Source organism: Chinchilla lanigera, unplaced genomic scaffold (genome assembly GCF_000276665.1).
Source record: "Chinchilla lanigera isolate Chin_1 unplaced genomic scaffold, ChiLan1.0 scaffold00012, whole genome shotgun sequence".
In the NCBI taxonomy this organism is placed as follows: Eukaryota; Metazoa; Chordata; class Mammalia; order Rodentia; family Chinchillidae; genus Chinchilla; species Chinchilla lanigera.
Window position 1 is genome coordinate 23949205 of NW_004955413.1, and position 11718 is coordinate 23960922.

Genomic DNA, 11718 nt, shown 5'->3' on the forward strand with positions numbered 1-11718 from the left:
TCACTTTGTAGCCCAAGCTGGTCTTGAACTCACAACGATCCTCCTGCCTCAGCCTCCCAAGTGCTGAGATTACATGCATGCGCCCCCACGCCCGGCTTGTTTTGATTTTTAAAACAGAATCTCTCCATATGTTGTCTCAGGCTGTCCTCCAGTTCCTGGCCCCAAGCCATCCTCCTGCCTCAGCCTCCCAAGTAGCTGTGACTGCAGGCACACACACCACTGCATCTGGCTGAAAGATTATCTTAAAAACCAAACAGGTTTCTCTCAAATTTAAAAATTCCTGAAGGTTTCCCACCAAACTGAAACAAACTACAAACTGCCCCAGGCCTGACCGCTGCCCCACCCCCTCATCCCACGGCTCCCGCTCCTCCTCCGCCTCACTGGGGTTCTGGAACACGCCAGCTCTTTCCGCCTCAGAGCCTTCTCCCAGCATGTTCTCTGCTTGTCCCTCAGCGTGTGGGAAGGATGTCCTTTGAACTTTTTTGGTCTCCAGTAAAATGTCACCTTCCTTGGGAAAGGAGCCTATAGGCAGGGAGTTCCTTGTACCCCTCAAGCCACTGTGCTACTTTCTCTGCTCCCAGCATCCCCTGGGGCTGCCATGTTCTGGTCCCGTCCTCTTCCACTGGGAAACTATGCCGGGACATCCCCAGGAGTAGCAGCGGATGGGAGGCTGGAGAAGCATGCGTGGGGGCAGAGCCACGGCCTCGCTGGTCACCCCCTGGTGTCATTACTGTCCTGTCCACACCAGCACAGGGCCAGAGAAGCAGGGGAACCCATGCAATCCTTTGTCACGAGGAAGAGAACGCTCAATCTGTTAGATGTCAAATATGCAAGTTCACATCTCCCAATACCAAAGAACAGATCTGAGGACAGAGGAGCTTAAGAGTAGGATAGGTTGAGTGGAGGATGTAGCTCAGTGGCACAGTGCCTGCCTGGCAAGCCCAAGGTCCCGAGTTTGATTCCTAGTATCACCAAAAAAAAAAAAAAGGAAAGCTTGATTGAAGAAAGCTCTTAAAAGACCAGAGGGATCCCCAAAGTGGGTGACCCTGAGGCTGTTTATCCAAAGACAATTTTTTTTTTTGGTCTTTTTGAGACAGGGTGTCAATATGCAGTTCAGGCTGCCCTTGAGCTCACTTTGTAGCCCAAAGTGAACCAGGCTGGTCTCGAACTCGCAAGGATCCTCCTGCCTCAGCCTCCCGAGTGCTGGGATTACAGGTGTGCACCACCACACCCGGCTTTGTCCGAGGACATTTTATACAGCAAAATCATAAGGGGGGTACAACGTAGGTAGCTAGCGGTCAAATAGTCAACCTACAGCGGGACAAGTCCAGTCACCGAGCTAATATTGACCCAGTGGGGAAGCGAGGCGTAGCAAGGTGTATCAGTGAGCATCCCTAACCTTAGCTTATCTACAGCTTGTAGGAAGAAAGAACAAAGGCATTTTTGGAACAGGAATGGGAGCGTGGGTCGGATGTTCCAGTCACCCACTTGGGTGTCTGATGCCTATCTGGGTGCTGATTGCAGTACAATCTCAAGTTGCTGTTATTGTTAGGGAACCCTGCAGGCCTGGCCATTGTGTTTCGATCCCAAGGCCTGACTCTCTTTAGATTTCCCTCCTAGCCACAGTTTTGGTGTCTCATCTTCTGCATGGACTCCCCTGAGGACCCGACCCCTCTCTGACTACCTATTAATTTCTCTCCTTTAACTACGTATATTTTCAGGGGATCGGTCCCCTGGCCCTGCACCTTCTGATTATAATACACTCTGTGCGGTGCGGTCCTTGGCGAGCCTGGGCTGTCCTCCACCGGCCCAGTGATCCCACCCTGTGTGGCCATCTTGTCACCACGAGCAGGGCCTGGGCCAGATGGATGCCAGCATAGAGCCTGGCACACGGTGGCTGTTCATCAGGACAGTGGCATGCGGACCCAGACTGGGCAGAGCGCAAGCACAGGCAGCCACTATACGCACACCCTCGACTGAGTTCACGCAGTGTGTGTGTCCCTTCTCCACCCGCCGCCCAGGGTCCCTCCACACAGAGGCCACCCTAACAGGACCTGCTCTAAGAGGGAGGTGGGGAGAGGACTTCAGGGAGGTCTCGGTGCCCAGTCACGGAAACTCCAGCTGGAAGGGTCTTTACATAGATACTGGGGAAACTGCGGTGGAAGGAGACATAGGAATGCCATGGGAAGCCACGCTTCAGCATCCTGAGAGCTGGGGACTTTCAGAAAGACCAGACAGAGGGTGGCCCTCTGCCCACCTCCCCTTCCCCGCCTCCCCCACCCCAGCGGCCTGCCTGGAAAGAGTAGAAAGGGTGCCTGGTCCTCACTGAATGCACACCAGTTGCAGACATCCATGCCCTCACTTCGCCTTGGGCATGGGGCCTGAGGCCGGGGCTCGGGTGTGGGCTGAGGCAGGCTCCCCCGACAATGGACTCTAGGCTTCTTCCTCCATCCCTCCCTGAATCTGGGCCACCCCGGCCACCTCTCGGCACCTCTGTGGCCTCTCTGCGCCCCACGGTGGTTGGAGGGAGATTCCCATCCCAGCCAGCCCTTCACTTGAGAGAAGCGGGGACCCCACAGGGGCAGCCGAGGCCGGAGCTGAAGCCACCACCTTCTCCAAGGAGGGTGTGGCGGAGGAGGCGGCTGCCTGGGCAGGCTGCCTGGGGCCCAGGATTCCAGAGAAAGCCCAGGGACCCATCCAGGCTGAGTCATCGGGAAAGGGCGGGCCTCCGGCTCTGAGTCACCCCCAGGCTTGCGTGCCTTCCCTGCTGCGGCCTGCTGCGGCCGCGGGGTCACCCGGACCAGGTTCAAATCCCAGCCCGAGCCTCAGGGGAGACAGTGAGGGTTGTGTCTGCTGAGAGGGTCGGCTGTATGGCATGTGGTCAGGACAGAGGTGGCACTCAACAGCAGGTGTGTGTGTGAATTTCCAGGGTTAGCATCTGAGTCTTCCTAACCACCACCCCCAGGTCCTCCTGTCACTCCATTGGTCAGACGACCAGACAGGTTTGTCCAGGTTCCACAGCCAGTGCTGTGAAGCTAGAGGGGTCCTGTTTGTGCCGCTCCCTGAGGCCAGCACAGCTGTCTGCCCAATCTGTGCCCAACCCTGAGTGCCTTGAACCCACATGAATCTGCCCTGAGAAAGCGGGCGTTCCCTTGCTGCTTTGAGTAAGTTATTTGCAGGCAGAAGAGGAAGAAACTCTCAGCTCTGCCCACAGGCATCAAAAAGTACAGGTGAGGAGGAACAACAGTGGGAAGGGCAGTCGGGGCAGAAGGAGCCGAGCTTACAATGGCCCAGAGCCCGGAAATCTGGTGCGCGCCCCAGGGGCGCTATGCTTCCACACGCAGTGTTCCACTCCGCAGCAGCCCGTCCCTTCGCCCCTTGACTCAGAGGAGGCGGTGAGGTGAGCTGGCGCCCCGCTGGAAGGCGGTGAGTAATGGGCTCGCTGGTGTTCTCCGGGGAGGGAGGCAGCTACTGGGGTTGCCATAGATGCCATGAGTTGAGCAGCCAACCAGGTGCCAGGTTCTGGACTTGAGCCATGTCGGGCACCCCCTGGAGGGTGGCCTAGTACCGCCTCAGGTACAGTGGAGGAAGCAACACTCGGGCAGGGCTGTGGCCAAGCTGCCCCACCCGAGACAGGACCCTTCTTGAGAGTGAGAGCCCAGGCTGTGGACAAAGAGTTCTGGGTTCAAATCCTTACTCGGCCCGTCTTTTGTTACTGGACTCCAGGGAGTCACTGCCGCTCTCTTGGCCTCGTTTTCCCTGCCTGGGATGGGGGGGCTGGACAGGAGCAGGTCCTGCAGCCAAACTGCTGCGTCCATACCCTCTCTGAACTTAGTCTCCTGATTTGTGAATTCAGAGCATAACAGCATGCCCGACGGGGCTGTTCTGGGGACAAGGGAGGGGATGAAGTCACACGGAGACCTTAGCTCAGAGTCCTGCACATAGCAGGTGTCCAAAACAGTCCCCCGATACCATAGAGGAGGGGGCCCCTCAGATTCCAAAATCCTGTACGACCCTCAAGTCCCCTCCTAAAATGGTATCACGTTTGCATATGGCCTCATATCTCCTCTCGTGTACCTTCAATCATCTCTGAATACTTAAAACACCAAATGCTCTGGAAATACTTGCTAGGCTGTATTGCTTTTAATCAGTATTATTTTTATTCTTTTATATATTATATATATATATATTTTTTTTTTTTTTTTTTTTTTCCCCAGTGTAAGGGGTAGAACCCAAGGCCTTGTGCTTGCTAGGCAAGCACTCTGTCACTGAGTTACATCCTCAGCCCATTTTGTTTTGTTTTGTTGAAACAGGGCATGGGCTGGGGATGTAGCTCAGCGGCACAAGCGCCTGCCTTGTAAGCGCGAGGTCCCGAGTTTGATTACTGGTGTCCCAAAAAAAAAAAAAATGAGACAGGGCGGGCTTGCCTGAAACTCACAGCAATCCTCTTACCTCAGCCTCCTGAGTACTGGGACTGCAGGCATGCGTCACCACACCAGGATGCTTCTATGTTTTTATTCTGAGACAGAGTCTCTCTAAGTCATTAAGTTGCCTGGGTTGGGCTCAAACTTGCAATTCTCCTGCCTCAGCCTCTAGAATGATGGGAATACACTGCACCCAGCTATATTGTTATTTTTTATTGTGAGGTTTTTTTGGGGGGTTAATACTTTCAATCCAGGGTTGGTTGAATCCATGAGGTGGGATCTGGGGATAGGAAAGGCTGACTGTACAGTGTTGGCTGTTATAATCCTGAAGACCCTACCTGCTGGGACCACCTATGACTCTAGCAATTCGGGTGGCCTCAGGCTCCACCAGCACCTCCCTGCTCATCCTGGCCTGTGCTGGGCACCTGGGCCCACACTGACCTCAGCCAGCCCTGCCTCCCTCTGCACCGCTGCATCCCTTCTCATCACAGGCTTCCACACACCCTCCTTTCTCCGCATACGAGCCCCATCCCCTGCCCACCTATGCAGAGGAGGACATCGCTTTCTTCTGTCTCCAGACCTATTTCTCTCTGGCACTCACATCAGAACCTGCCCACTCTTTTATGTATGTGTCCACCCCACAGAATGTCCACCCCTGGGGGCAGAGATGCTGCCACCTCCTCCGTCACTGTGTCATTGGAGACTAGCTCAGAGCCGGGCATGCAGCTGGCACTCCAGAGGTATGGGTAAAAGCCATGGAATCCTCAGCAGATAGGTGAAAGGTGTGTGTATCCACTCCTGACGGCCCACACCCCGAGCAGACCTCACCAGTGATCCCCACAGTTGCATTTAACATGCCTGGAATGAATGAATGAATGAATGAATGAATGAATGAATGAATGATATGCATTTAGTTCTCAGTGATTGGGTTCCCAGAGCTCAGAGGATGGAGCACCAGGGCCTCTGGCAATAACGATAATTCTCAACATTCTGGAGTATTTGTGTCCCAGGATGGTTTTGATTTCTTTCCACAGATTAATACCTTTAATCCTCATAGCAGCTCATGAAGCATCTACTGTTACTACCTGGACAGGTGAGGACACTGAGGCACGGAGTCAATTAATTTTTCCAAGGTACTCAGCTTGGGAATTCCAGCCTGGGATTTGAACCCAGAACTCTGGTTCTGGAATCAGCTTGCTTTCAACACTGCCCCGCCTTGCAAGCAGGAAGGCTGCCCAGGGGAGGTGTGGCAGAAGCAGCCTGGAAGAGTAAGCACATTTCTGCAGCAGGGAGCTGAGCGTGCCTTGGTGCAGCTGGCATGGGTGTGGTGCTGTGGAAGATGGTTGCCTGGCATTCTGGTTACATGTGCTGTGTATCAATCCACCCATAATGCAGTAGCAGAAAGCAACCAGCAGCATTTATTTAGCTCCGAAGGCTGCAGCTGGGGAGGACCCAGCAAGACAGAGCAAAGGGTGACAGTAAGGACAGCTGGGGCTCCTCAGTCCCCGTGGTCTCTCTGAGTGATCTTTACGGGGCAGGCAGTCAGCTTCCTATCCGGTGGTTTCAAAAATGCATGTCAAAGACACATAGGGGAAACCATTGCCTGTTATGATCTGCCTTTGGCTGTCAGCCAGTGTCACTTCTGTTATATTGGTCACAAAGCCACCCAGACTGGGGGAAGGGAAGACAGGGTGTCCCCACTTCTCTGGGTGGAGAGCATGCGGGGTGGGAAATACGCAGCAGGTGAGCGGCTGGGTCAGCGTATTAGCTGAGGATCCACTCTGCCTGCGCTAGGTGACTTCTGTCTGCAGGGCTTGGGGTGGGGGTGGCAGACTGATGTCTCATCTATAAAACATAGTAGGGGGCCGGAGATTTAGCTCAGCAGCACAGCACCTACCTGGCAAGCGCAAGGTTGTGAGTTCAATCCCTGGTACTGGGGAAAAAAAAAAAAAAAAGACAAAAAAACATAGTAGGGTATACAGATCTGATGTATGTAGCTCAGTATATCCAGATGACCACTATTCAATTCAAGATACTGACCACTTCCAGTACTCTGACAGCCTCCCCATGGCCCCTCCAGGCAAGACCCCCACTAGGATCAACTGTCATCTCTCACCAGGGACTAATTGGACCTCACTAATCATGCAGCTTCTGCTAGCATGTGTCTGAATCTTTCATTCACCAGAGTCAATGAGGTTCCCCCTCACTGTGTTTGTGGGCAGATTCATGCATAGATCACTCGTTCTCATTACTGTATTGCAGTCCTGTGTGTGAACAGACTGCTTCATGGGCACTTGGGTACTTCCCCTTTTTTATTTTTTTGGGTACCGGGAATCAAACTCAGGACCTTGCCCTTGCCAGGCAGGTGCTTATGTTGCTGAGCTATATCCCCGGCCCATGGTACTTCCTGCTTGACGGTTCTAACTGCTATGCTGCTGTTAACATCCATGCACGCGTCCTTTCACAAATACAGCTCTGCCTCACTGTTGGGTACACCCTTGGGAGCAGGAGGGCTCAGCCCCCAGACCTGCCAAACAGTCTTGTCGCATCCTTGTACCTTTCACGTTCCCAACAGCAGTGAGTGAGCTTGAGGTCCACCAACACCTGAGTTGTGGGTATTTTTCGTGTTACTCCCATCTATTGGAGGTAAACTGGAAACCAGTTTTGTTTTTGTTTTTTTTCCACAAGGTATCACGATGTAGTTAAGGCTGGTCTTAAACTCACTGTGTAGCCCAGGCTGGCCTCACACTCACAGGGATCCGCCTGCCTCAACCTGCCAAGTGCTGGGGCTATGGCCGTGAACCATCACACCTGGCCAGAAACCAGCTTGTTAAATGAAATCTCGCTAAGACCCACCATTGTGGAAGAATAGTTAATAGATACAGGGTTTTTTGTTGTTGTTGTTGTTGTTGTTTTTCTTCCAGTACCAGGAATCGAACTCACGATCTTCCGCTTGCCAGGCAGGCACTGTGCCACTGAGCTAAATCCCCAGCCCCTAGATACAGTTTTATAAGCATAATTTGTTCAACAGAGCAAAATAGAGTAATGTCCTAGGAGATAATGAGATGGTTAAAATCCAGTGCAGCTGGGTATGGTGGTTCACACCTGTAATCCCAGCACTTGGAAGGCTAAAGCAGAAGGATTGTCTCAAATTTGAAGCCAGACTGCACTACAAAGTGAGAGTCTGTCTTTTAAAAAAAAAAAAAAAAAAAAAAATCCAATACCCAAATAAGGTGTAGAGCTGTCCTTGGCCAAATAAAGATGTACTGTTGTCCTGGCCAGGTGAAAGCAATCTGTACAAGATGTTTATATTTATTGAGGGGTGGGGAGACAGCTCAGTTGCACAGACCCTGCCTGGCAAGTGCGAGGTCATGAGCTCGATTCCCGGTACCAAAAAAAAAATTGTTGGATACAAGGCTGTTACATCAGCCGGGTGTGATGGCACACGCCTGTAATCCCAGCACTCGGGAGGCTGAGGCAGGAGGATTGTTGTGAGTTCGAGACCAGTCTGGGCTATAAAATGAGCTCAAGGCCAGCCTGAACTGCATAGCGAGACCCTGTCTCAAAAAGACTATATATATATATTTGTTGAGTTGGGAAAAATAAAAGCATTTAACAGATCATTTAAAAACAAAAGCTAAGTGACTAAGTTGGCCATGCTGGGCCGAAACACATAATCTTGCTGCCTCAGGCTCCCAACATGCTAGGATTATAGACTTGTGTCACCATGTCTGGCTAGAGCTGTGATTTTAAACATAGCTTACCCTTTTGCGTGCTGCCAATAAAATTCCAGGTTCAGTGATTTAAAGTATTTACCATGAATATGCTAGAAATATAGGAAATCCTGTGAATTCTCTATGAGAATCATAATCAGAACAAAAGTATTGTCAGGAGAAAAAAAAGAACCACCACTGCTAGCGAGATCAAAGGTGACATGGAGGGTGCAATCAATTTTATTTAATTTTGTCTCATTTCATTTCTCCATAGCCTTGTTGGGTTGATTTTGTATCCTTAAATTAATGGTTTTTTTTTTGAGACAAGGTTTCACATGTAGTTCAGGCTGGCCTTGAGCTCACTGTATTGCCAAGGCTGGTCTTGAGTTTGCAGTCATCCTCCGGCTTCAGCCTACAGAATGCTTGGATTTTGTATCCTTAAATTAAAAGTAATAACATAAAGCATACATGAGATCTTGGAAAAACCGTTTAATAATGACAAGCAGCCAGCTGAGAGGCGACTGTAACCGATCCCCTCAGGAGCAGGGAAGCTATAAAAAGGACTCGGTGTGTGCCGACCCCACTTCCATCCAGAATTAAAACCAAATGATTGAAGACATTGTGGTGGGAAACAGAATTCAGTGTCACAAACCCCACCAGACCCAAAAAAATAGAGGTGCAGGATCCCTTACCCAAAATGCTTGCTACAAGAAGTGTTTCATATTTCAGGTTTGTTTTGGATTTTGCAATAGCTGCATATACACAATGAGGTATCGGGTGTGAGACCCAAGTCTAACCACAAAGTTCCTCTATGTTTCATATAAACTTTCACACATAACTCTAAGTTTTTCTCATACTAGGGATTAAACCCAGGGCCTTGCTCTGACCTATATCCCCAGCCTTTTTATTATTTTTTATTTTGAGACAGGGTCTCAAGAAGTCACTAAATTACCCAGACTCCCAGAATGCTGGGATTATAGATTTGTGCCATTGACAAAGAGAAGACATTGATGAAAGATGTATCTGATAAGGGCCCACTACCCAAAATGTACAAAACCCATACAGCTCAACAATAAGGGAGTGAACAACGCAATTAAAGATGGGCAGAGATCTGAACTGATATCTCACCAAGGAAGAACAGATGGCAAATAAACATATGGAAAGTTGCTCTACCTCCTCTGTCAGTAGGGAAATGCACATGAAAACAACAATAAGCTGGGCAGAGTGGCACACAGCTCTAGTCCCAGCACTCCGGAGGCTGAGGCAGGATGATTGCTGCAAGTTCAAGGCCAGCCTGGGCTATATAGTTAGTTCAGGGGCAGCCTGAACTATACAGCAAGACACTGTCTCAAAAAAAAAAAAAAAAAAAAAACAATAAAATACCAGTATAGTACACACCCATTAAATATTCCAAATCCAAAACACTGGTAATACCAAACACTGACAAAGACATAAAGCAATAAAAATACTAATTCACTCTTGCAGAGATGCAAAAAGTTACACCTACTTTGGAAGAGTGTCTGGCAAGAGTGCTTAGTTTCTAATAAAAATAAACTTTTGGTTTTGGCAGTACTAGGGATTGAACTAAGGCCTTCACACTGTGCTACATCCCAAGCCCCTTCAGCCCCTTTCTTTTTTTTTTTTTTTTTTTTTTTTTTTAGACATGGTCTTGCTAAGTTGAAAAGTTGACCAAGTTAGGCTTGGACTTGCAGTTCTCCTATCTCAGCCTCCCGTATACTCCTATACAATCTGGCAGTTACGCTCCTTTTTTTTTTCTTTTTCGTTCCTTGTTATTTACACAAATAAGTTGCAAATTTATGGCTTCACAAAACACAGCACACATATGTTTGTTGCAGTTACATTCATAGTTGCCAAAACTTAGAAACAACCAAGATATCCTTCAGTAGGTGAATGAATGAAGTGTGGTCTATCTAGACAATTTACTCAGTGCTTAAAAAAATAACCTATCAAGCTTTGAAAAGACATAGAGGGACCTTAAATGCCAATCACGAAATGAAATGTCAATCTGAGCCAGGCGTGGTGGCACATGCCTGTAATCCCAGCACTCGGGAGGCTGAGGCAGGAGGATTGTTGCGAGTTTGAGACCAACCTGGGCTACAAAGTGAGCTCAAGGCCAGCTTGAACTGTATAGCGAGACCCTGTCTCAAAGAGACAAAAAAAAATTAATGGGGTGGGGATTTAGCTCAGTGGCACAGCGCCTACTTGGCAAGCGCAAGGTCGTGAGTTTGATTCCTGGTACCAGAAGAAAAACAAAACAAAACAAAACAAAAACAAAAACAAAATTTTTTTAAAAAAAGAAATGTCAGTCTGAAAAAGGCTTCATATGTATGGTTCCAACTCTGTCACCCTGAAAAATGAAAACTATGGAGATGGTTTAAAAATATCAGACATAGCTGGACGTGAGTTGTACACCTGTAATTTCAGCACTTGGGGAGGCTGAGGCTGAGAATTGCAAGATGGAGCCTAGCTTGGGCAACCTAGAGACTTAGTAAGACCCTATCTCAGGGGATATAGCTCAGTGGCATAAGTGCCTGCCTGGCAAGCCCGAGGTCATGAGTTCAATCCCCGGTACCGCAAAAAAAAAAAAAAAAAAAGAAAAAGAAAAGACCCTATCTCAAAATTAAAGGTTTCTAACAGGGCTGGGGATGTAGCTCAGTGTGACAGCCCTGGATTCAATCCTCATTACTGGAAAAAAAAAAAAAAAATCAGTGGTTGCTACAGGTTTCAAAGCAGGAGAGAGGATATGAGGAACACAGGATTTTAAAGTAGAGACCATCATGGTGGACACATGTCACTAGACATTTGTCAAATCCCACAGAGTAGGGCTGAGATGTCCAGCAGGTGCAAAGCCCGTAGTTTGACCCCCAGCACCACGCACATAGACACACACAAATATCAGCTATGGGCCTTGAACAATAATGGTGTGTCCATGTGGGCTCACTGATTGATAATAAATGTACCAGTCTGGCGTGGGATATTGATTAGGAGGCTTTGTGTTACAACCTGTATCTAGATGTCCCCTCAAAGTGTCATGTGGTCATAGGTGGGGCATTTCAGAGTTGGCTGGATCTACGGTGTGTGATGCTGAGATTAAGGGTGTGATGCTGGGATTCAGGGTGACCCAGCCTGGCTGTGGCTGGCATCACCCAAAGGACAGGTAGCCTGGGTGGAATACGAGGAGGCACCCTTGCTTGCTTGCTACTGCTTCTGCTGTTTTGCTACTTGTCTGCTGCTGCCTCCTGCCTGTCCTGTGACGCCCCTCTGCCGTGCCACCCTGCCTTGGAGCTAGCCAGTTATGGACCGAAACCTCTACAAACCATGAGCTACATAAACCTTCCTTCTTTCAACTTTGGATGTCAGGTATTTTGTCTCAAGCAAGGAGAAAAGTAACTAAAATGAGGGAGGAGGGCAGTAAATTTGTGTACTTTCTGCAAACCTAAAACAACTGAAAAATAGCCTCATATGTGGCACATGTCTGTGATTCTAGCACCCAGGAAGATGAGGCAGGAGGATCACTGCAAGGTCAAAGCTAGCCTGGACTACAGAGTAATACTGTCTAA

At 49.3% G+C, this 11718-nt stretch overlaps 1 long non-coding RNA gene across 1 annotated transcript in view; it reads left to right on the forward strand.

The window, feature by feature from the left end:
• The window catches only part of LOC102005357, a 15615-nt gene that overhangs the window by 1836 nt on the left and 2061 nt on the right, over positions 1–11718 (forward strand). The window lies entirely within an intron of this gene.